Source organism: Carassius carassius, chromosome 10 (genome assembly GCF_963082965.1).
Source record: "Carassius carassius chromosome 10, fCarCar2.1, whole genome shotgun sequence".
In the NCBI taxonomy this organism is placed as follows: Eukaryota; Metazoa; Chordata; class Actinopteri; order Cypriniformes; family Cyprinidae; genus Carassius; species Carassius carassius.
In genome coordinates, this window is record NC_081764.1 from 821,710 (window position 1) to 849,122 (window position 27,413).

General features: G+C 34.5%; 2 protein-coding genes across 3 annotated transcripts in view; both read left to right on the forward strand.

Moving 5' to 3' along the window:
• The window catches only part of LOC132151479 (PRELI domain containing protein 3B-like), a 401,075-nt gene extending 396,588 nt beyond the window's left edge, over positions 1 to 4,487 (forward strand). Inside the window, exon 7 of the transcript XR_009436411.1 lies at positions 4,478 to 4,487. The gene's annotated coding sequence lies outside the window, so the exon portion shown is untranslated. The remainder of the gene's footprint in view (positions 1 to 4,477) is intronic.
• Positions 1 to 27,413, forward strand: part of gli1 (GLI family zinc finger 1) — a 46,917-nt gene that overhangs the window by 1,338 nt on the left and 18,166 nt on the right. The gene's annotated exons all lie outside the window — the stretch shown is intronic.

The window sequence follows — 27,413 nt, forward strand, 5'->3', positions numbered from 1 at the left end:
ACATCTAATATAATCTTCACAAATCTGTGTAATTGCCGTGTGAAAATCCCAGATGAGTCGACGTAATAGATCAGTAATTAGGGGCTGATGTCATAACGCCATCAAACTCACTTCACATTGAATTTTGACATAAAGAGGGTTGCTGAAAGTCTACAACAAATTAAAATAAGTTACCGGTGCATAAAGTGATTAGGAAAAGCTTTTTTTTTTTTTTTTTTTTTCTGACCAGTGCTTGACCTCTCGAAGCCTCTATCAATTCCAAGTTTTTTTGTCCTGCCAACGTCAACAGTTCAGTTATCTTGTCAACTGTAAAACATGATTTTATGGGTAATACAGAGGCTTCCTGAAAGCTGTTTTCAGTTTGTTTCAGCACAGTTGCACATAGAAGTCATTGGTTGCCAATCCACTCCAGGTTGATGTGGGATCTGGTCTAGAGGTGAGAAAGACTCTGTAGGGTGTCTTCCTCTTCCCCCGGAGCTCATTAGTGTTTGATGGACCTGCGTTAGTGCCAAAAGGCTTCTGTTAGCATAATCACACTCACGCAGATCTGGCCTGATATACCTCCCTCTGAGTCGGTCACAGGAAAGTGTTAAAGAGGCGATGCATGTATGTCACCTTTTGCTAACCTGTGGGTGGAGATCCAGAGGTTGAACTTGTCTAATGATGGTTCAGTAGTAATTCTGCTATAATATCCTCAAATGAGTGTGATTCACATTACACTGTGTTCGTTTGCACACGAGAAGCTCGTGATCGAGTGTTTTCAGTGCGAATCGGTTTGCAGTAAATGCACAAACTCCATCTCTGTATCTCTGAGTTTAGGCCACTTATAATGCGCATTTAAAAATGCAACATGCACTAAAACTTCTTCCTAAACTTGTAATGAGAAGTGCAAGTACAGCAAACATGGACTTTTTAAAATCATATTTTAAATAATATCTTACAGTTTACATCATGTAATTTTGAATTTAAAAAAATGTAAATGCAACTATTTTCTTGCAATTCTGACTCTTTTTTTCTTGCAATTGCATGTTTATATCTCACAATCAGAATCCTGAGTTTATATCTCATAATTCTGAGTTTAAATCTTGCAATTCCAAGTTTATATCTCACAATTCTGAGTTTAAATATCTCACAATTCTGACTTTATATCTCACAATTCTGACTTTATGTCTCATAATTCTGACTTTATGTCTCATAATTCTGACTTTATGTCTCACAATTCTGACTTTATGTCTCATAATTCTGACTTTATGTCTCATAATTCTGACTTTATGTCTCACAATTCTGACTTTATGTCTCATAATTCTGACTTTATGTCTCACAATTCTGACTTTATGTCTCATAATTCTGACTTTATGTCTCACAATTCTGACTTTATGTCTCATAATTCTGACTTTATGTCTCATAATTCTGACTTTATGTCTCATAATTCTGACTATGTCTCACAATTCTGACTTTATGTCTCATAATTCTGACTTTATGTCTCATAATTCTGACTTTATATCTCATAATTCTGACTTTATGTCTCATAATTCTGACTTTATGTCTCATAATTCTGACTTTATGTCTCATAATTCTGACTTTATGTCTCACAATTCTGACTTTATATCTCACAATTCTGACTTTATGTCTCATAATTCTGACTTTATATCTCACATTTCTGACTTCATATCTCACGATTCTGAGTTTAAATATCTCACAATTCTGACTCTTTTTTTCTTGCAATTGCATGTTTATATCTCACAATCAGAATCCTGAGTTTATATCTCATAATTCTGAGTTTAAATCTTGCAATTCCAAGTTTATATCTAACAATTCTGAGTTTAAATATCTCACAATTCTGACTTTATATCTCACAATTCTGACTTTATGTCTCATAATTCTGACTTTATGTCTCATAATTCTGACTTTATGTCTCATAATTCTGACTTTATGTCTCACAATTCTGACTTTATGTCTCATAATTCTGACTTTATGTCTCATAATTCTGACTTTATGTCTCACAATTCTGACTTTATGTCTCATAATTCTGACTTTATGTCTCACAATTCTGACTTTATGTCTCATAATTCTGACTTTATGTCTCATAATTCTGACTTTATGTCTCACAATTCTGACTTTATGTCTCATAATTCTGACTTTATGTCTCATAATTCTGACTATGTCTCACAATTCTGACTTTATGTCTCATAATTCTGACTTTATGTCTCATAATTCTGACTTTATATCTCACAATTCTGACTTTATGTCTCATAATTCTGACTTTATGTCTCATAATTCTGACTTTATGTCTCATAATTCTGACTTTATATCTCACAATTCTGACTTTATATCTCATAATTCTGACTTTATGTCTCACAATTCTGACTTTATGTCTCATAATTCTGACTTTATGTCTCATAATTCTGACTTTATATCTCACAATTCTGACTTTATGTCTCATAATTCTGACTTTATGTCTCATAATTCTGACTATGTCTCACAATTCTGACTTTATGTCTCATAATTCTGACTTTATGTCTCATAATTCTGACTTTATATCTCACAATTCTGACTTTATGTCTCATAATTCTGACTTTATGTCTCACAATTCTGACTTTATGTCTCATAATTCTGACTTTATGTCTCATAATTCTGACTTTATGTCTCACAATTCTGACTTTATATCTCACAATTCTGACTTTATGTCTCATAATTCTGACTTTATGTCTCATAATTCTGACTTTATATCTCACATTTCTGACTTCATATCTCACGATTCTGAGTTTAAATATCTCACAATTCTGACTTTAAATCACACAATTTTGACTTATGTTTGTTTTTATTGTTTATATTGCAATTCTGACTTTTCTAGTAATTCTGAGAAAACAACTGAGATCTAAACTCAGAAATATGAGATATTTTCACACATTTAGGGCTGGGTATTGTTCAAAATCTTTCGATCCGGTGTCAATTTCGATACCTCAGTTTCGATACCGGTTCCTAACGATACTTTTTTCGATACCATATGTTTTAAAATCCATTTCAACATCAACACAAATACATTAAACACAAAACTTTTATTTTTCACCTTAATTGAAACAAATTCTGGTAACACTTCACACTCAGGATAACATTATTAATACAACTGGTTGTGCTTTTTGGAGGGGTGCGCCATTCAGGGGCGGACTGGGACCAAAAAGTGTCCCTGGACTTTCTGGCCCACAGCAGCCCACCACATCATAACGCAAACGCCCCTGTTTTGATGGCATTTATTAATTTGATATTTAAGTAAATAGTTTGGGGATTTTAACCAATAGGGCAACTAATCCTCGGTTGAAAAAAAAAAAAGAAAAAAAATAGACCAGCAGCTGTTAATTTAGCGACTTCTACTGAGCGATACATGCTCATCAAGACACAAACATTCTCCTAGAACTCACATTTTGCATTCAGTTAACAGATCCATACGAATCATGCATGAAATAGAGGTTTATAAACTCAAACGATAGCTTTATGTGCTTTACAGATGAACTTGAAGTCTTTATTCATTCGAGATGTTCAAGATAATCTTTGGCACGGTACGGTCGCAAGTTCATCATCCGATTAGTGAACCGATAATTCTTTTGAGTCAATCTTTTAAAATAATAATTTATTTTGTTTGACTAAACCAGTGTGGAAACCAGTGTTTCACAAACTGGATAGATCTGAGGTGCAGGGCTCGCAAAATCGTTAGCGTCCCGGGGCTATTGTGTTTTCCAGTCCGATGGGCTATCGTGATGTAAAATTCCTAACTTGATTCGCGTTGTTCACTCGCTTAAAGGGGTGAAACGGATCGTAGCTGATCGTTTGCACTTGTTTCTAAATCTTGCTGATTCAAGCGTTTTAAACAATTCGCGTGCGTTCGGAGCTTGCGCGCACTCATTCAAAGCATGCGCTGCGAGCAGCATTTCAGACAATGCGCGTACAGAGAATGAATTCATCTTTCGCGTATCGTAACTTCTGAATGAACACACACACACACAATTATATCATAATAATTGTCTCTGCAAGTATTCTCGTAAACACAGTCGGTTATGTTTTAAGTGAACGTATACACTGGCCTGCTGCTCAGAGAAATTCGCTGTACCAGATAAATCGGTCTCTCTCTGTTTTTTAGACGACGTGAAAGGGGGCGTGTTTCAAGATACACAATGGAGTAGACCAAACTAAACAGGGAGGGAGGTCAAAACACTCATCCAAACAAATGCTTCATTAAATTGGTGGTATTGCCAGCTTTGGTTGCAATACTTTAATCGCATATCCACTTTTATAAAGTGTAGCCACACTTTAGACCTCTTTGGCATTGTAAAACGGAAATGTTTTGAGAAAAAACAACTACACTTGTGCTGTGTGACTGCGAGTATCTTCAGAAATCCTTCCAGTCACGTCACGTGGTGGTGGACAGCCAATCACGACGAATTTAGGTCCTTGCATGCACGTATGCTACAAGCTCACACAGACACAGCTGCTTGGCAAAAAAAAAAAACACGGCCGTTTGGCTTTTGGAACTGAAATTTGGCACCAAAAGATAAATAATTTTTCGATACTCATAGTATCAAAGTTTTTCGTTCGATACCATAAAGGCATCGAAGTTCGGTACCCAGCCCTACATACATTCTACATTTAGCAGACACTTTTATCCAAAGCGACTTACAGTGCATTCAGGCTAACATTTTTCTACCTAACATGTGTTCCCTGGCAATCGAACCCACAACCTCGCGCGGCTAACACAATGCTCTACCAATTGAGCCATGGGAACACTATTTACTCAGAATTGCCAGATATAAATCCAGAATTGTGAGAAATAACCTCTGATTTGCGAGATTTAAACTCAGAATTGCGAGATATAAATTCAGAATTGCGAGATATAAATTCAGAATTATACGATATTTAAACTTAGAATTGTGAGATATTTAAACTCAGAATTGTGAGACATAAAGTCAGAATTGTGAGAAATAACCTCTGAATTGCGAGATATAAATTCAAATTTGCGAGATATAAATTCAGATTTGCCAGATATATATTCAGATTTGCGAGATATAAATTCAGATTTGCGAGATATAAATTCAGATTTGCGAGATATATATTCAGATTTGCGAGATATAAATTCAGATTTGCGAGATATAAATTCAGATTTGCGAGATATATATTCAGATTTGCCAGATATATATTCAGATTTGCGAGATATATATTCAGATTTGTGAGATATAAAGTCAGATTTGCGAGATATATATTCAGATTTGCGAGATATAAAGTCAGAATTGCGTGATATAAACTCAGAATTGTGAGATATAAAGTCAGAATTAGGAGGAGATATTTAAAGTCAGAAATGCGAGATATAAAGTCAGAATTGTGAGATATAAAGTCAGAATTGCGTGATATAAACTCAGAATTGTGAGATATAAAGTCAGAATTAGGAGGAGATATTTAAAGTCAGAATTGTGAGATATAAAGTCAGAATTGTGAGATATAAAGTCAGAATTGCGTGATATAAAGTCAGAATTGTGAGATATAAAGTCAGAATTAGGAGGAGATATTTAAAAGTCTCATCACATTTTTAATTTTTTTATTCTGTGACAGAAACAGGCTTCCACACCTATGTGTTTTTTTTCTCTGTTTAGTCTAAATAAATGTGTGTGTATTACTGTATTTGTGGGTGGGATGTTCCTCGCTGTGTTTTGCTGTGTGAATCCAAGTGTGTGAGAGACAGCGTTCACTAAAGCTGGCCCAGGCAGAATCCAGGCAGGCAGGCGGCAACAAGTGGTGTGTTTTTCCGCCAGATTCCTTTTTGGGGCAGCACAGCAAGACTTGTGTCACGTGACACTTTCCTTTGCCTCCCCCTCTCTCTCTCTCTCTGCGGCGTGGAGACCACCCTCACGGGGATCGCAGACCCCAATAACACCCTTTCACACTCCGTGAACCTGAAACAATCAACTTTTAATAGCAGCTGTCCGTCCAGTCAGCGGCCCGAGCGGCACAGAGCCGGAGCTCAGAGACCGAAGCAGAGAAGGAAGGAGTAAAACCCACTAAATACCCCCATCCCTCTTTAATGTCCCTTGAGCTTTTCCTCCATCCTCTTTTCTGTCCCTCTTTCATTCATGAAGGACAAGAGAGACAGAATAAAGCTCAGGACTGATGCTGCGTGTCTTCTCAAGTCTTACAGTGCGAATGTCTGCTGGATTCACATTATTCGTCTTTCTTTCTTTCTTGCTTGCTTTTTTTGCCTTTATGTTTTCTTGCTTTCTTTGCCTTCTTTCTTTCTTGCTTTCTTTTTTTTGCATTTCTTTGTATTTTTTTGCTTGTTCTTGCTCTTGTGCATTCAGACTCTTTTAGTTATTTTTTTCTTGCTTTCTTTTTTGCTTTCTATCTTTCATCTTCCTTGCTTTCTGTATTTCTCTTTCTTGCATGATCTTCTGTTGTCCTTGCATTCCTACTTTCTTTCATGCTTTCCTTCTTTCTGTCTTTTATCTTTTTTTCTTGCTTTCATTCTGTCTTGCTTGCTTTCTTTTCTCCTTTCTCTTCATGAAGGGAGTAATTCAGCCCAAAAATTACAATTCTGTCATCATTTATTCATCCTCGTGTCATTTCGAACCTGTATGATGTATGATGTAAAGTAGGTTTATCACCATGTTCGTGCTTCATTGACTGTAAAAGACATGGAAACAGCAGCGTGAACATTCTGCCAAATGTCTCCTTTCGTGGTTCTCAGAAGAAATACAGTCACAGGTTTGGAACGACGTGGATGATGACAGAATCATCTTATCCAATTGAGTTAATTTTTATAAATTCAAGTCACAGACATCCTCCGATGACAATTTGAGGAGACACAAGTCTAAGCGTCTCTTCATTCCTCTTCATTTTCACACTTTGAGCTGACATTAGTTGTGGGATCATCTGTCAACGGTTTCAGATGGAAAAATGTTGCAAGGTGATGTTTGAACAGAAATGTATAAATGTTTAAATAACGAAGCCTTGGCACAGACCACTAAACCACGATTGTTTTCTCTCACCACACCTCTGTCTCTCTGGTTCGGTTTCCATCTCTCTGAATCAAATGGTCAATAACTCTTTCATAGTCGAGATGATTCCCTCGCTGGAGTTTGCATCGGTGAAAGACGAGAGCTCACAGAGGATTTCAAATTAGAGGCTGGATTATGTTACGAAACGGTCGAACAATTGAGCTTTACAAGCAGCAATTGTCCACATATTATAATCATGCATTTTTCAGATGGTGGCATGTTCACATCAATGATCTACAGATCTGACGGCGAGAAGATGCTCTTTCCAAAGAAAGTGACCGAATTGTGAGGAATTGTTTGAGATTTAGACAGCGAGACCTGTTTATCAACCTATTTCTCCTGATTCTACCTTTCACTTCAGTCCTTGTTCACTTCATGCCATCATGAAGTTTAGTCTCCGACTAAATTAGTCACTTTAAACCAGCCCAACAAGTTTCAATAGTCCAATTCCTCTCCAGATACCGTTTCTTGTGGTGTTCCAAAGAAAAGAAAGTTTTCACTCGTTTGGTATTTCACAAAGAAAAGACAAATATCCGTTGTACTGTTGATCCCAAAAATGACCAACCTTTTAAAATTGCCGGTGAATCTCTTATTGTGCTATATTATCACCAAATCTTAGATTTAATATTTTGTATTTCTTTTTGGAGCTGATTGTTTGTAGACCTGAGAACTTCAGATTTTGAGTGAAAAAAGCAATATTAGTGGTTATTTTTGGTAGTTTTCACTCAGAAACAGAAGTGTATAAGCTCAGAACAATCAATGGCTTCCAAATTGGAAAGAAAACGTTCACAAAAAGACTGAATCCAATATTTGGTTATAATACAGCATAATGAGACGTTTTTAAAAGACCTGTCATTTTTGACCAGAAACTCTACGAGTGTAACAAGGTGGAGAAAAAAAGTACAAAAATTATCCCAAAACATTATTACATAAATAAATATATGTGGGAAGTTGTTATAACCCGTGTGAGCAAAGCTAGTAACATTACCAAGCAAAAAAGCATGAAAAACTTGAAATCTAATTTATTCCAAATTTTATTCACCACTTTAAACCTTTTTACAGAAAGAGGAACCAAAGAGATCTCTAGTGCTTATTCCTTCCTATGATTGAGTGGAAACCGAATGAGTTCGGGGTCTCTCTCGATCAGTACACGTTTGCAGCATGCCATTTAGTGTGTGTGTGTGTGTGTGTGTGTGTGTGTGAGTGTGTGTGTGATGACTCACTGGAGTCCAGAGCTGCGAGGGGGCGTGTTTATTATTCACTCCGTTGTCATGGAAGCGCAGGAGTTTTGAACTCGCATCATTGTAATTACGCGTCTTTGATGTGTTTCTTGCGCTTCGGATTTTTGGCATTTGACAAATTAGATGCAACCCAGAAGAATCATCAAAAGAAAGTTAAATTGATTACTCAGAGCTTTTAGCAGCAGTGCAGATAATAATCCAGACCCTGGCAGACAAACATGCGCATGCACAAACACGCATACACTCACAACTTTACCTGTGCATGCTTTCATGCATTCATCAGAGCGCGCTCGTTGCATAAGTTTGCCGTCACCTCACACGCATGCCGTTACGTACATGCATGCGCATATGTATGTAGGCAAACCCAATTAAGTCTTTGCAAAAATAATATTGTTGGCCCGAGCTGAGAGGAGTTGAGTTTTATTAGCACTGGAGTGAATAATGCTCAGCGAGAGAGACTGAGAGAGAGAGAGAGAGTTGTAGAGTGTTTGAAATGCGCTGTGAGTCAGACTCTCAGATTTATGCCCATGGGCTGCTGCAGCTTCTTGGGTGGGCTGCACAGACGCATTCGACCAATCAGAGACGCAGAAACGCACAGAAACTCAGTGCTGCGTTCCTGCTGTTGCACACTGCTGCCCAGACACTCACTTGCTTTTCTCTCTTTCTTTCTTGCTTGCTTGCCTTCTTGCTTTCTTTCTTTTTCTTCTCTCATTCTTCCTTCCTTTCAAAACTCTTCTTAATAGAAGAACAGTTCATCAAGAATTGAAATGCATAGTTCATGTTGTTTCAAGCCGTCTCATTTTCTTTGGTCTGTGGAGAAGTTTAGGTGAATGTTCACGCCGCTCTTCTCTAATGCAAGCCGAGACACGGTAAAAAATGAAAGAAAGTAGGCTTTTTAAAACTTTTATGCTCAAAACAAGTTTAAAAATCAAAGGACAAAGTACACTTCTGTCTCAATATCTCGTGCATTGTTGTTTCTCAGTTACTTTGCACTTTGTTTTTAAGAATGTTTTGATATTTTTTCTGGAAAACAAAACAGTTTTGATTAAGAATGTGGGGTTTTTAACCCCCTCAGGGTTATTATACTTAACTAAAACCATGAAAAAATGAATTATTATTTTCGACCACAGCCAGTACGTTTTGCATTATTAGTGCTATTCACTGAAATAGACGTGCTGCGTTTCTGTGATTTGTTATTTGATGGTGTTTATTACAAAACTGCGCTATATTCCATCTAAAACTATTTAAACAGCATTTTTCAAATTCTAGTACCATTATTTTACATGCATTTTCATGAGCTCGTGTTAACTGAGAGAATGCATGGAATATTTGTACTTTTAAAATTAATTTCTCACATCACAGGACCATTTAAAATGAACTAATAATGTATTACATGCATATGCATTTTCACCTTGTTGTTGATACCTGCCAGCTACCCAAATACTTATGTAATAAGTCTGTAGATGTATTAACTGTCTTCATGTTCAATTTTATCTCAGAAACCACTGTAATAGAAATATTTTAAGATGATAAGCCGGGCGTCAGAGGCACAGAACGAGACGTTTAGCGTGCTGTCGAAAGCTGGTTTCTGCTTGTTCCCAGTTCAAGTGCAGATCTGATAAGAGTCGCTCCGCTCAGAATGTTGTTTTTGTGCCAGTTTGCTCTGTTTGTTTTACAAAACCTAAAAAAATCAGGGCCCGCATATCCTCCGTGATTCCAGCAGGATTTGAGTGTGCGCAGGAGATGTGACTGATAGACACACGAAACCTGAATACAGCGCAACCTTTTTATTACTGTGTCACTCATCTAAAGCTTCCTTCAGCTCTGAATGCACTGTATGCATTAAACTTATTTTCGCTTATTATTATTGTTTTAATAATAACAATAATACTTATTATTAAAACAATATTTTTAATAAATATTTATTATTAAATACCTGTTTAAATTTCGTTTGATTATTATAATAATGATTAATTAAAATAATAAAATATTCACATATATATACATTATGATGATGATTATTATTATTATAAATTACTTTTTAAATTTAGATTTATTATTTACAGTAGTTCCAGAAAAAATCTCCAAAAACTAAATGAATAAAAAAAATTATAGTATTTTTGGTGTGCATAATTTATTTAAATGTTTTTTTCTCCTTGTTAATAATAATGTTTGTATAATATACTATAAATAACACGTAAAACAATACTAATACGAACGCTGTATCAGTGCATTCTCTTAAAGTGACAGTCTTTATATTAATCCAACAGCAACAACAAAGAATTCAATCACTGCTCTTGATTAAAAAGCTTTTTTAACTTTAATAAAGAATAATCTTTAATTTATAGTGCAAAATGCAATGCTGTTTTACATTTGATTACTTTAAGTAATTTCTGTACCTAAAAACTAATGCAAGACCTACCTAAAAAAAACCTGAAAGTCAGTTTATTTTATTTGTATCTTTACTCTGTTGTATAATAATATATGATAATATATATATATTTTTTGAAAGCATAGTTTTCCATAAACATAGCACATACAACGGTACCGAAACCGTGAAACAAACCGAACTGTGAAAAAGTTGAACTGTTCCACCCTAATATTTACATAATCATTTGGCTGACGGACGCTTTCATTCAATGCGACTTACGATAGATAAAATCTATTTAAAATCTATTAAAAAAACAGTATTTTTTAGTGCCAAAATTGACCAGAAGTTGGGTCAGATTCCCGGCCTGATTTACTGCACACACTGATACAGTATATATAGGTAGTATTGTAGTTTGAGTAGTTTCTTTAAATGTGTTTTATCTTTAAGTCACTGTGTTGTTGTTGTCCTCTGTAACTTGACTCTTGTCTCTCGCTCCGTCAGCCGTGTGGACGCTAATGCAGTGTGAGGCTTTTATAGTAATAGTCATTTGTGCTTGTGAGCTCGTAAGTTATTATTTACAGGCGGCTCTGTGTGTGTGTGTGTGTGTGTGTGTGTGTGTGAACGACTGACCTCTCTCGCCGTGTGCTGCATCTGTTTCTCATTGAGACACACAGTTCCTCCTCAGAGTTATAATAATTGCACTCATTAATTACGCACGGACTGCACACACTCTGAGTTTCAGGACTTCGGCTCGCCGGAGCTCTTATGCTTACAGACACAGATTTGCTAAATAGCATTTAATAAAGTGTTATCCAGGCTTGACCTCTTCCATTTGAGTTTGCTCATAAGTTTCCCAGGTTTGCGGAGCGAGTGTTGGACGGTTGAGTTGGTCAAGCTGCTGTTGATTCAGCTACTGACCTGATGTTTTTTCACTCGCATGTAAACACACACACACACACACACACACACACACACACACACACACACACACACAGACACACACACACACACACACACACACACACACACAGACACACACACACACACACACACACACACACACACACAGACACACACACACACACACACACACACACACACACACACACACACACACACACACACACACAGACACACACACACACACACACACACACACACACACACACACACAGACACACACACACACACACACACACACACACACACACACACACACACACACACTGATCAGGTCATTTCAGATCACTGGAATCAACATTTGGAACTACTTTATAATTTTATATGTCCTGTTTTTATTTTAATTTAAAACATTTAGTAACTATGTTGTGTGATTTAGTCATTTTAATTGATTTATATTTATTGCCTTGACAACTAGCTAAAATGTAATATGTTTTTATATATCATCTATAATTGTTTATATCAGTATTAAAATTATGTTTTTACTTTCATATTTGCAGTTCATTTGAATTTTTAGGGAAATGTTTAGTAAAAACTTTTTTCGTCATTTTGATAATTTTTTAAAAATCATTTTTATTTCAGTTTTAGTTATTTTATCAAGTTACTAAAGGATATTAAACTAAATAAAAATGTGAAATGTTGCTTTGGCAGCCAGCTAAAAAAATGTATTTATATTTTTTTTGTTTAATTTTATTTTTTACCTTTTTTGTATCACTTTACAGCGCTACTTTAGTTTTATACATTCTAAACTATAAATTAAAAATACTTCAAAAGCATTTATGTATCTTAGTTTATTATAATTTCAGTATTTACTAATACATCATCAACAATGAACAGTTACATTATTATTAACTGAATTGAATTACCATTGTGTATGAAATGCGCTTTATAAATATACTTGCCTTGCCTAACTAATGCTAACAAAGATTAAAAAAATAGTGTATCAAATGTAATGCTCGTTTTAAGTTAATGTAATAAAATGCATTAATAATGTTAACTAATGTGACCTTATTGCAAAGTTTTACTATTTTTTTTATGGCTTTAGTTTTAGTTAATGGTGATAATTCTGCATGGAGAGAATGTCTGATTGTGACTGGTGTCTTCTCAGTGTTGTCTCGTGAGGGGAGTGTGTGTGTGTGTGAGCGCTCACACCTGCCCAAACAGTGTCTGCAGCTCCTCCACAGGTAACAGATGCTGTGTTTACCTTTTCACTTACCGCTCGGCTGCAGTAAACTCCAGAATGCGGGAAGCACACACAGAGACGATTATAGCTTAACCAGTGCAGGTTTCTGCTTTTCCTCTACTGATTCAGCTGCCCTTTTTATTAGCTGATAGTCTTTTAGTTTCATCACTGCTGTGAATGGTGACAGTCGCTGTCAGCTGATACTATAATATAGTGGGAGGGGCATTCTCATTCAAGAGAGCATCTGATTGGACAAGAATCTGTGTAGTGCAGGATGAGTCATCATCAGTCATTCTGATCTGTTTTCCTGATTTTTTTTTTAACAAAACACAAATTGTATGAAAAACATGAACAGAATAGCAGACACTGAAATGCATTTCACAATTTAATATGTCCCTGGAGCACAACAGCAGTCTTAAATCTCTGGGGTAAAATTATAGATTTTTCTTTTATGTCAAAAATCATTCGGATATTAAGTAAAGATCATGTTCCTTGAAGATATTTAGTAAATTCCCTACCGTAAATATATCAAAACTTAATGTTTGATTAGTAATATGCATTGCTAAGAACTTCATTTGAACAACTTTGAAAGATGATTTATTCAAGATTTAGATTTTTTTGCTCCCTCAGATTCCAGATTTTCAAATAGTTGTATTTCGTTTAATTTTGAAAAATTGACACATTTAACTGATTTTGTGCTCCAGGGTCACGTTTGATAAAAAAGTCTTCACTACAACCAGCAAAAATAAAAGTTTCTTAACTGTCAATTAAAAAATCAATTAACAGCTGAAAAAAATTTAAATAAAATATTTTTTATTTATCATTTTAAAAGTAGAAAATGTTGAAAACAAAGTCTAATTTTAATTTGATTAATTTTAAAAAATATTTCTAATTGATTAAATCATTACAATTTTATGAATTCGGTTGATAAGGCATGCTTTTTGATGATTAAAATGTAATTAACCCCTTATGGAATTTGGACAAATTAAAACAGAAAACACAGAATTTTGGGGAAAAAAAATCTAAAAGAAAAATGATGAATTAAAATCCACTCTTAAAAAAGTTTAATAAAAATATAAAAATGTCAGCCTTTCGTCACAAATATTCCTGTATTCTGTTGACTTATTCCATAAAACTGTCTGCATCATAATTATACAAGAACTGCTGATTAATATATATATATAATACAGTTCCTGAACAGTGTTTGACGTGAACTGACCGCCTGGAGCTTGTTAAACAATCACTGCGAGAACGCTTTCCCAGATGATGATGATGATGATGCCTTTCCCTGCCTCAACCATTGTTCATTTCCCAGATAAGCAGGTGTGTGTGTGTGTGTGTGTGTGTGTGTGTGTGTGTGTGTGGGCTCCCTGTGGAGACACCTGGAGTCCTGTGCTTCATCTGGCCTGTCAGCTGGACGCTTGTGAGAAAGTGTGAAAAAGGAAAGGTGCTTTATTGCTCTCCTCAGTCTTGAGGTCAACTGCTGAGAAGACGCTGAGTGTTCAGTAGTTTAATGTGACGAAGACTCCTCTGAATCACAGAGAAGCTGTTTTAGAGTTTGTGTACTGAAGTGTTTCAGGATGTGTTGATGCTGAGTGTGAGCACCTTCATCAACAGCTAAAGAGTTTCATTGGCAGAGCTGCATGATTTTCTTGAGCAAACTAGTTGTTGGCGAGTTGAACAGTAATAAAACCAGCAGTAAAGAACCTTATTAATGCATATAAAGATCTAGAAAACGGAAAGAGTTTGACTGATGTTTGTTTCCGGTTTGCATCAGATATTCCACTTTAGTTCTCAGAGACGCTCTTTCATGGCTTAATTGAGTTCTCCGTTAAATGTCATTTAAGCATCAGCTTTGTCTCAGATGTTTCACCCCAGAAAATAAATAAATAAGAAAAGTCACTCCATTACAATTTAAAAATGTTCTAAAAGTCGAGCTTTAATTTTGCTTCCTGGCTGCATGATTTGCCCCAAACTTTTTTCGATTATATATATATCTAAATTGTTATTATTATTATATTAAGTAAAATATAAAAATTACTAAAAACAAAAAAATTACAATTGTAATATTTCACTGAACGAAAAGTATTAAAAAAAAATTAATATAGAAAAAAATGTAAAATTACAATGCTTGTATTTAAGTGGCACGCATCATTTTGAAACATGCAGTGCTTATATTTAATTAAATTGTAAATCATATTGTGATGTCATGTTCTGTGATGTCATAAATCTCCTCTTGAGCTGTATGTCACTGCTGTGGCTGGATTACGGTTAGTTATTGTTATTTACTGTTGTTTTACCGTCTTCGGTTGGGATTCCTCCAGTTAGTGAAGTTGTGTTTGCTAAACCTCTGAGGTGTGTTTGGTTTACCTCGCTGTACACACACACACACACACACACACACACACACAGACCTCAGGCTCAGCTCCACAAACACTAGTGAAGGAGCTGCTTGTCTTTGGCCTTTTGTTGCAGGAGTTAGAAGGACTTTCCTCTCGTCCTGACGGATGTGTGATTCACGGCCTGAGAGCAAACATGATCACTGGAGGACAGACGTGTGTCCGGCCGAGAGCTGCATGAGTCCTGTGTGTGTGTGTGTGTGTGTGTGTGTGTGTGGGACGACAGGTTTAAACAAGCCTCCCGTCAGCCTGTTAAAATGCTAATGTCCCATTTGGCTTCAGGGCTCAGACTGATTCAGATCTTCTGCTGCTGTCTGAGCTGGAAACATGTTTTGTCAGCAGACCTTAAATCTTTCTGTGGAAATATCTTAATTAGAAATTTTTTCTCAAATTAATATGACTGAATTGTCTTGAGTCAAATTGATTTGAACAACTGGACCTGAATCAAATTGATTCGATTAACTTAAACTAACTTTAAGATCAAGTAGAAATAAACAAGCAATATAACGCAGTGACTGAGAGCTGAAGAAATCAAGGCTCCTCAGAAGATGTGAGATGTTCTGGAGACTTGTGAAGATCATTCCTCCGCTGAGGAACAGTGAAAGTAAAGCTTCTGGAAACAAACGCTCCTCAAAAGATCCTGAGGATCAGATTTGAGACTCTAAAACATGATTGATGGAGAATCAAGTAAAGCTGAGCTGCTTCAGTCCAGTAAGAGTTCATCTGGAGATATTACTGACCTTATTCTGACCTTTACTTGATCACAATCAGACAATTGATTTCACTAAAAGAGCTTTGACTGGATAAAACACTCTGAACTATCAATCAGAGACAGAAGACACGAGGACATCGAGTGAGAAACAGGTTTACTATCATCGTGTTCAGTTCATGCATCAAATGCAATACAGTAGCTTGAGTTTAAAAGGGAATCAATCCTCACACACTTTCACTGTCACTCGAGAGCCGTCATTAACAAGCCTTCTGTTTTACCTTCACATGCTAATTACTCATTTAGCACTGATCACACACACACACACACACACACACACACTTTCTCGTGGTGTGAGGAAGGAGCAGTTGTGTTGCGTCTGCTTTGTTGCCCAATACACAAACCCGAGCCGGAGAGAGAGACAGACAGGGACGAGGACAGACGGACAGACGGAGGAGGGACTGTTCTTTGAAATGACGTGTGAATCAGGGAGGCTGGTATTAAGAGCTGGGCTCTGCTGGGGGTCTATTGTTGGTGCTCGAGGGTCCCGGTGAGCCTCATGATCTGCTGCATTAATGTGAATGTGTTCAGGCTCAGGCCTGCAGTGCAGGTCAAAGAGCTACTAATGAGACACCGCTCAGCGCCACACGCACTCATTTACCCAGCATGCACCTGGAACGCCTGCACCTACTGCTGCACTTCATGCCTGTGTTATTTAATGCATTAAAATAGGGGCTTTTACACATTTTGATGCGCAAATATATTTGTAAAAATATGAAAACATTTATACTGTGTGAGAAAAACATTATATATATTTTTTATGTAATATAAGAGCGTTTATTATTGTTTACAAATTTCATGGTTAACAATTTCATTAACTAATAGTTAAATATTACATTTAATTAAATAATTAATTAATTTGTTGTCAATTTACAAAAGCCAAAAAAATTATTTAAATAATTTCTGAAAAAACATTCATTCAAAATTAAATATATATTTTTAAATATAATTTATTTATAATTTAAATATATAAATACTATATATATATAAAAATATTGTTTAATTAACTAATAGTTAAATATTACATTTAATTAAATAATAAATTAATTAAATTAATAATTTTTTTGTCATTGTATAGCACTAAAGCCAAAATAAATTATTAAAATAATATCTGAAAAACATTATTTATTCAAAATAGTTATTAATAATGCATTTGTTCAGTTCAGTTTGTCATTTTTGTCTTTTTGCAAAATTAACTCTGGTTAAAAATAATATATTTTATTTCCAATGTTTCACATTTTTGCTTTCTGAATCGACTCAAATTGATTTATCATAATAACCGTGGTTGACCGTCCGATTTGTTTGTGTTTTTTCCACTGGCTGATGGATGATATTTTAGAAATATATATTATATATAACATTCCATATATAATGTTTGTGACAGCAATGACAGCTATTATTATAAAATAACACTGTTTTTGCATTATATTTCCTCAAATTTCACTAGAAATAATTTAAAACCAGTTATTGGCTGAAGCAATAATCTGATTATGACACAGCACTGGCCAACTAATGAAATAGTTTGTAGAGTTTTTCATATAGCTAATGATGACAAGAGCAAGGAAATGCATTGATCTCAGATGTGAGTCTTATTGATTAGTTGATCTCTCGTCATCATTAGTGATTAGTTGCTGTAAAGTGATGTCTCCTGGTCGAGTGTTTGTGATATCAGTGTGTGGTTTGGGACATTGGCACTAGAGCGCGCGTGTGTGTGTGTGTGTGTGTTTGAGAGAGCGATTGTGCGAGTGTACATGAGCATATTTGCACAGTGTTATCCTGCTTGTGCGAGGCCAACAGAAGTGAGGCGATTGTCAACAGTGGAAGTCCATAAAAACGTGTTCCTCACAAAGTGTGAGCAAACACTGTGATTTACTCAGGATTTCCCAACAAACACTTCAGGAGAGGATCCAGAGTGAATGAGACGACAGTGTGCCGCTCTTCTCAGCACTGACGTTTATATCAAATATATTTATAGAAATATAATAGTTTATACACTGCTGGGGTCCAAATGTGGCTAGTGTGACTGATTCCAGATCAGCATGGTCATGGAAGTTAGTTATTCATCATGTATGATATAATAGCTGTATTTCAGCCTTTGAAAGATTGTTCATTTACATTTTTTGTGTTCATTTTTAGTGATAGATTGATATATAGTGACCTAGGATGATATTCAGGATTAAGATATGAATTTGAATTTTGAGTAAATATTGTGTAAAATTACGGTCACAAATATATGCACGGCTCATTTACAAAAAGCAATCATCTATGCATGAAAAAAAAATTTTTGATTAGTAATATGCATTGCTAAGGACTTCATTTGAACAACTTTAAAGATGATTTTCTCAAATATTTTCCTCCTAACAAACCACACATCAATGGAAAGATGATTTATTCAGCTTTCAGATGATGCATTAATCTCAATTTCGGAAAAATTTCCATTTAAGACTCTATTTGTGCTTCAGTGTCACAATTGTGCATTTCTTCCTTCACAAAAAGCTGTCAAACTCTGAAAATGCCCAAGTTATGGACTAATACTGACCAATCCCATTTTTATGAACATTCATTTGAATCAAATGTAACAAGATCGATTCAGTAATCATGAATCAAACTGATGTGACCAAATCAATTTGATTCAAAAACCTGAATTAATGTATGATTGAATCAGTTTCGATCAAATTAAATATGATTACAATAGATCTATGACTGATTCAGTCTGAATCTAAAATCAAATTCCTGAATCAATAAAAAAAAAGTTTGGTATGATCGGAATCAAACTGATATGACTGATTCGGATCTGATATGATTGAGTCAGTCTGAATCAAATTGATAGGACTCAGTGAATACAAATACAATTTAATGTGATCACTTAAATCTGAATCAAATAGGTTTGACTAAATCAATTTAAATCAAATTTAGTATTGTCCATATAATTTGATTCAAATGTATCTGGCTGAATCATTTTGATTCAGATTTAGTAAACTCAATTCAACCTGAATCAAATTGATATGACTGAATCAGTTTGAATCAAAGTTAATATGATTAATTAAACCTGAATAAAATAGATTTGACTTAATCAACTTCAGTCAGATTTAATAAAATCAATTTAACCTGATTCAAATTTATCAGCTCAGTCCAACCTGAATCAAACTGATATGACTTAACTTGAATCAAATTGAATATGATCCAAGTTGAACATTGATTTGACTAAATCAGTATAAATCAAATTTAGTATGAACAATTAAACCTGGATAAAAATGATTTGACTGAATCAGTTTAAACCTAATTTAATATGATTTCAACCTGAATCAAATAGATATGACTCAATCAACTTTAGTCACATTAATTGGGACCAATTTAGCCTGAATCAGATTGATATGAATGAATCAGTTTGAGTCAAATTTAGCATGATCCATATAACTTGAAATAAATTTATATGACGGAGTCAGTTTGATTCAGATTTAGTTTGTTAAATTCAACCTGAATCAAATTTATTTGAATGAATCAAACTTTGTATGTTCCATATAACTTGAACCAAATGTATGTGATTGAATCAGTTTGATTCAGATTTAGTTTGTTCAATCCAGCCTGAATCAAATTTATTTGAATGAATCAAACTTTGTATGTTCCATATAACTTGAACCAATGTATGTGATTGAATCAGTTTGATTCATATTTAGTTTGTTCAATTCAACCTGAATCAAATTTATTTGAATGAATCAAATTTTGTATGTTCCATATAACTTGAACCAAATGTATGTGATTGAATCAGTTTGATTCATATTTAGTTTGTTCAATTCAACCTGAATCAAATTTATTTGAATGAATCAAATTTTGTATGTTCCATATAACTTGAACCAAATGTATGTGATTGAATCAGTTTGATTCAGATTTAGTTTGTTCAATTCAACCTGAATCAGATTTATTTGAATGAATCAAATTTTGTATGTTCCATATAACTTGAACCAAATGTATGTGATTGAATCAGTTTGATTCAGATTTAGTTTGTTCAATTCAACATCAATCAAATTTATTTGAATGAATCAAACTTTGTATGTTCCATATAACTTGAACCAAATGTATGTGATTGAATCAGTTTGATTCAGATTTAGTTTGTTCAATTCAACCTGAATCAAATTTATTTGAATGAATCAAACTTTGTATGTTCCATTTAACTTGAACCAAATGTTTGTGATTGAATCAGTTTGATTCAGATTTAGTTTGTTCAATCCAGCCTGAATCAAATTTATTTGAATGAATCAAATTTTGTATGTTCCATATAACTTGAACCAAATGTTTGTGATTGAATCAGTTTGATTCAGATTTAGTTTGTTCAATCCAGCCTGAATCAAATTTATTTGAATTAATCAAATTTTGTATGTTCCATATAACTTGAACCAAATGTATGTGATTGAATCAGTTTGATTCAGATTTAGTTTGTTCAATTCAACCTGAATCAAATTTATTTGAATGAATCAAATTCTGTATGTTCCATATAACTTGAACCAAATGTTTGTGATTGAATCAGTTTGATTCAGATTTAGTTTGTTCAATCCAGCCTGAATCAAATTTATTTGAATGAATCAAACTTTGTATGTTCCATTTAACTTGAACCAAATGTTTGTGATTGAATCAGTTTGATTCAGATTTAGTTTGTTCAATCCAGCCTGAATCAAATTTATTTGAATTAATCAAATTTTGTATGTTCCATATAACTTGAACCAAATGTATGTGATTGAATCAGTTTGATTCAGATTTAGTTTGTTCAATTCAACCTGAATCAAATTTATTTGAATGAATCAAATTTTGTATGTTCCATATAACTTGAACCAAATGTTTGTGATTGAATCAGTTTGATTCAGATTTAGTTTGTTCAATCCAGCCTGAATCAAATTTATTTGAATTAATCAAATTTTGTATGTTCCATATAACTTGAACCAAATGTATGTGATTGAATCAGTTTGATTCAGATTTAGTTTGTTCAATTCAACCTGAATCAAATTTATTTGAATGAATCAAACTTTGTATGTTCCATTTAACTTGAACCAAATGTTTGTGATTGAATCAGTTTGATTCAGATTTAGTTTGTTCAATCCAGCCTGAATCAAATTTATTTGAATGAATCAAATTTTGTATGTTCCATATAACTTGAACCAAATGTTTGTGATTGAATCAGTTTGATTCAGATTTAGTTTGTTCAATCCAGCCTGAATCAAATTTATTTGAATGAATCAAATTTTGTATGTTCCATATAACTTGAACCAAATGTATGTGATTGAATCAGTTTGATTCAGATTTAGTTTGTTCAATTCAACCTGAATCAAATTTATTTGAATGAATCAAACTTTGTATGTTCCATTTAACTTGAACCAAATGTTTGTGATTGAATCAGTTTGATTCAGATTTAGTTTGTTCAATCCAGCCTGAATCAAATTTATTTGAATGAATCAAATTTTGTATGTTCCATATAACTTGAACCAAATGTATGTGATTGAATCAGTTTGATTCAGATTTAGTTTGTTCAATTCAACCTGAATCAAATTTATTTGAATGAATCAAACTTTGTATGTTCCATTTAACTTGAACCAAATGTTTGTGATTGAATCAGTTTGATTCAGATTTAGTTTGTTCAATCCAGCCTGAATCAAATTTATTTGAATGAATCAAATTTTGTATGTTCCATATAACTTGAACCAAATGTTTGTGATTGAATCAGTTTGATTCAGATTTAGTTTGTTCAATCCAGCCTGAATCAAATTTATTTGAATGAATCAAATTAAATCACATTTTTTTATGTTCCATACACCTTGATCCAAATGTATATGACTGAATCAGTTTGATTCAGATTTAGTTTGTTCAGTCCAACCTGAATCTAACTGAAATAACTGAATCAACTGTGATATTTAACCTTTCCTGAACACACTGGTATTCACCAAACCTGGCTGATGGGGGTTGTGTTTGTCAGGACAGTGTTATGATGGTAAAGCAGACAGAGGTACAGTGTGAAGGTGAAACAGGAGGTTTTGGGGTGAGACGGCCGGGAGGCGGATGATTAGAATTCATCCCATGCTTCAACAAAAGGAGGAATGCAAAAGAGAGAATGCAGAAGGAGGAGAAAGTGAAAGGATTGTACAGCTCCTCCCTAAATCACGGCCTTTGACTCACGGCACAATCGGAGCGGAGAGGAGGGGCGAGCATAACTCACTACACACACACAGAGAGAGAGAGAGAGAGAGAGAGAGAGAGAGAGTTTATTATTCACCAGGCTCTTCTCTCCGAGCAGCTCTTCCAGTTTGAACAGGAGGTCAACAATTGATTCAATTACAAGACAAACTTCCCAAGAGCCCTACAGTCGGCCGACTCGAGAGCTCTCGCTCGCTCGCTTTTCTCTCCCGCTCTTATCTGAAAACGTTTGTGCCCCTCAGGTAGGAGAGAGTTTAACCTCCTCCAGCTCTCCAGCCTCGTCCCGCTCTGTCTCTTTGTGCACTAATGAATGAGGAAATAGCTGATGACCCGTTCAGATCAGGTTTTTGTGTGCCGACCCTCTTTAAATCCTGATCGCTTGAGAGGGATGTGGGAACGATAGCGATGAGATTAGACACCTGCAGAAGATTTCACAACTAGTTTAAGCAATTAAATGCATTAATTATCCCTTGTAATCCCCAGTTCTCATGCATTATTATAATAATACACTTTTACATCTTTAGAAAGTATACTGCATAAAAACCCGTCAAACAAACGTTTATATAATGCATTTGTTGCATTAGTGCAGTTTTGAATTGCATTGTAGTGAGTGATCTAATTAAAGTGTTTTTTAGTAAAACCTTACTTTATGAATTTAATTAAAGATTAATTGCGTGTGCATTTACTGTAATGGGAATTTCTGGAAACTGTCAGCTGTAGGTGCACTTTTAGATGCTTCTAACTTAAACTGTTGTCCTTCGTCTGCCTCAGGTGCAAGTATGTGATTATTGGACATGTTAAGCTTTGAGATGAGAAGATTGTTTTCTGTATAATCAGATATACATCAGAGAGAGATGTACTCGTGTTCAAAACAGCTGTACATGAGGATGATGAAGATCTGCTGATGTTTCATTCTATATAAGTATAAGACTCAAAGCAGCACTAGAGAATCTGCTCTCTCTGTCTGCATACAGTATATATATATATATATATATATATATATATATATATATATATATGCACATGTACAGTCTGTGTGTGTGTGTGTGTGTGTGTGTGTGTGTGTGTGTGTGTGTGTGTGCAGTCATTGAGTGGAGCTGGAGGGCGTCTCAATGCCACACACAGTCAGACTCACACACACACACACACACACATTTTTTCCATCTCACATTCAGCTCTGCACCTCTTTTTTTCCTTTGGATCGTTGGAAGTTTTCTTTTTTTGGGATTCTCTCTCTTTTTCTGTCTGTCTGAGAATGTTCTGACTCACAGCTTCACCGCCTGCAGAAAAAAAGAACATTATTAACAGACGCTATCATTCAGAAATATGGTTACAAATATTGGTTAGTCTATTATGATTTATTTACTATATCGTTTTTATTAATATTTAGAATTAGCTTTTACTTTTTGTATTTTCAGTTTTCATTTAAATAATTTCATTTAAAAATATTTTTCAAAATAAATAATATTTATTTATATTAATATTAATCTATTAACACATGATTACTAAATTAATATAATAATAATATAAAAAATAATAATTAATGAAAATTATATTTATTTAATATTTTATTTAATAACACTTATTTATGTATATATAATTTTAGTTCAGCTCGGTTTTATTTCAGTTAGTGATTTTAGTAATTCAAATTAAACTTGTATCAGTAGTTGCCAAGGCAATATTTGCCTTAAATTATTTATAATATTTATGTTTATATTTTATTTCAGATTAATTTAAATTAACAAAAAAATTCACTTAATATACTTTATGTCTTTATTATTTTAATTACAACATTTTGTATATTTATTATGTTATTATATATTATATTTTTTTGTTTATATTTATTTAAAAATATTTATATTAATTTATATTTTATTTATTTATTTAGAAATCGTATTTAGTTGAATATTATTTATAAGTAATATTTATTGTTTAAAATAATTGATGAATCATCTCTGTATGTTTGTGAACAGTTGTTGTGATTGGTGTTTGTTTAACTCGCGTTGAGGCTCTTCTGAAGTCTTTCTGTGCTCTTTATGTAGATGTGAGGCTGTTATCTGCTATTGGGTGTTGAGAGCTGTTTGGTAGCCTGTGTGTGTGTGTGTGTGTGTGTAATATGATCTGTGAATCATTGAGGAACAGGCCACACACACACACAGGAATACATAGGGCTCAGCCGGAGAGCAGCTAGCACTCATTTAGTTCTCGTCTCTCTCTGTGTCTCAGTGAGTCGATGTGCTCATTTGTTAGTGTTTAGTTATGTAAATGGCCCTCGATGACGGAGCTGTTGTGTGAGTGGCTCGCTTTAGAGCTCCCGGGATCCGTACAGCGAGAAAACAAAAGCTTTTTCACCGCCTGAAAGAAGGAGCTGAAGTGTGGCGAACAAATGAATGTTCTGGTTGATGAGAGATCGCTCAGTCCGTCGTAGTTTACATGTTCCTATGCAAATATTTCTGAAAATTAATCATCAGACTCTGTATGGATAGTTTCTGTGCTAGGAACGCTGATTATGGTTTAATCACATCAGGTTTTGTAAGAACAGGCCTGAATGCTGTATCTGTTATTTTAGAATCTGCAGTAGCACACTGACAGTAGTGAAATATTATTTTTTATTTTAATTTAGTGTCTGAAATCTGACTAACGCAGCTGCATTTCAACTACAAATATTTTATGAAGATGTAATTTTTTTTTATGCCTTAAAATGCGTCATATTTGTATTTTTATCCTTTAAAAAAATATATATATATTTAAGAACTGATGTCCAGTTGTATTGGGGTTTTTTTTTTTGCATTAAAAACAGTCAGAATGAAATGTTTACTTATCTTCTCTCTTATGTTGTTTATGTCAAGTGTTTGGTCAGTATTAGTTATATGCTGGACTATTTAATTAAACATGGTAAAGTGTGTGTGTGTGTGTGTGTGTGTGTGTGTGTGTGTGTGTGTGTGTGTGTGTGTGTGTGTGTGTGTGTGAAAAGGAGGACCAATATTATGATGATGCCACAGTTGTTGAAGTGATAAAACTGTAAAGTTTACAAAAACCAAACAGAGACTGTATGTGAAATGTGAGCACAAAACCATTTTTAAGTGTCAATTATTCAAATATCATCTGAAAGCTGAATAAATCATCTCTCCTTTGATGTCTGGTTTTTTCGGAGATACAATATTTGTCTGAGATACAACTATTTGAAAATCTGGAATCTGAGGGAGCGAAAACATCTAAATATTGAGAAAATCATCTTTAAAGTTGTTCAGATGAAGTTCCTAGCAATGCATATTACTAATCAAAAATGTTATATTTATGATATCAAATTTACTAAATATCTTCATGGAACATGATCTTTACTTAATATCCTAATGATTTTTGGCATGCAATTGGCACCCATGCAATGTATTTTTTGTCTATTGCACCAAAATATACCCCAGAGACTCCAGATTTTTTGCTGCAGGGTCACAAATGTTTCAGGCTAAACGAAGAAATGTAATGAATTAATATCTCAAAGATGTCAGGTTCCTGATGATGTGAGTCAAATAGTTTGTTGGGGTGAGAGAGACTGTGATGTTCACACAATCACACTGTAACACTGACCAGACACACACACGTCCTTACAGATGATTTACACATGCGTACAAACACTCAGGATGACTTTATCGCAGTGCAATGAATGCGTTCTGACCCATCGGGACCACACAAAGAGCCCATAACGGCATCGAGCGCATGCATCAGTCTGTGTGGCACAGATACAGTCACGCAACTTTCCTTCATCAGTTTATAATCAAAGTTTTTGCGCATCTTCCGTTATAATAAATGACACTTGATATTTTGTATCCAATGTGTGAAATACTAACACTTTGTGTTTTTATATTTCTGGTAATAATCAGTATTGTGGATCTCGGCAGATCATTTTCGACATTAAAACAGTGCCCATCGTAAATATCGAGGCGTTCAAATAAGATTTAGCGCTGCTGAGTATGTGTGATGTGTTTGTGTAGAGGATGTCAGTATGTGAGGATCTGCTGTGGTCTATTATACAATTATAAAAAAAGACCTTGAACACTAGCTCGCTCTATTCTTTTTTTTTCTTTTTATTTATTATATTATTTAAAAGCCCATGCTACGTGTAAAGCTAACTGAGACTTGTTAAAGCACTTATGTTTCATTGCTCTTTTGTTGTTTTTGATTGCTTCCACTGTCCTCATTTGTAAGTCACTTTGGATAAAAGCGTCTGCTAAATGACAATTTAATTGAAGTTTATTTGTATAGCGCTTTTTACAATACAAAGCGTTACAAAGCAACTTTACAGAAAATTACGTTTCTACAATATTTAGTAGTAGCTTATAAGTGGTGACTGTCAGTTTGTGCGCGTATGACAGGATTTTCAGAAAAATTTATACAAGACGTAGTCAGCCAGACGATGAACATTATTAACAGCAATTATTATATGATGCAGTCACACTTGTAGCAATATTTGTAAGTTCTGTTGTTGATTCAGGGTTAGCATCATCTGGGGCCTCTGAGGGTCAGCATCATCTCTTCTCAGGTGTTCTGGATCCAGACTGGAGCTTGTGTAAATCCTAGTTACAACGGGATGTAAATCCCATGGGAAAACATAGAAACAAAATAGAGACATCATTAGCATAGCTGCTGATCCAACAAAGTAAAATTAATTAGTTTAACCCAAGCTAAAGAATAAGAATGTGCATTTGATCAGATACAACTGCAGTCACACTTTAAGAGATACATTATTCGAATGCTTGGCGAAAAAGATCTCTACCTCCTTTAGTGGACTTTGCTATCCTAGGAACTACCAAAAGTCCAGCGTTTTGTGACCTTAGGGAGCGTGATGGGTTGTAGCGTGGTAGAAGGCTAGTTAGGTACGCAGGAGCTAAACCATTTAGGGCCTTATAGGTAAGTAATGATAATTTGTAACTGATACGGAACTTAATAGGTAGCCAGTGCAGAGACTGTAAAATTGGGGTAATATGATCATATTTTCTTGACCTGGTAAGGACTCTAGCTGCTGCATTTTGGACGATCTGTAGCTTGTTTATTGATGAAGCAGGACAACCACCTAGAAGTCCATTACAATAGTCCAGTCTAGAGGTCATGAATGCATGAACTAGCTTTTCTGCATCAGAAACAGATAACATGTTTCGTAGCTTGGCAATGTTTCTAAGATGGAAGAATGCAGTTTTTGTAACATGGGAAATATGATTTTCAAAAGCTGTCCAATATAACACCCAGATTTCTGACTGTAGAGGAAGTAACAGTACATC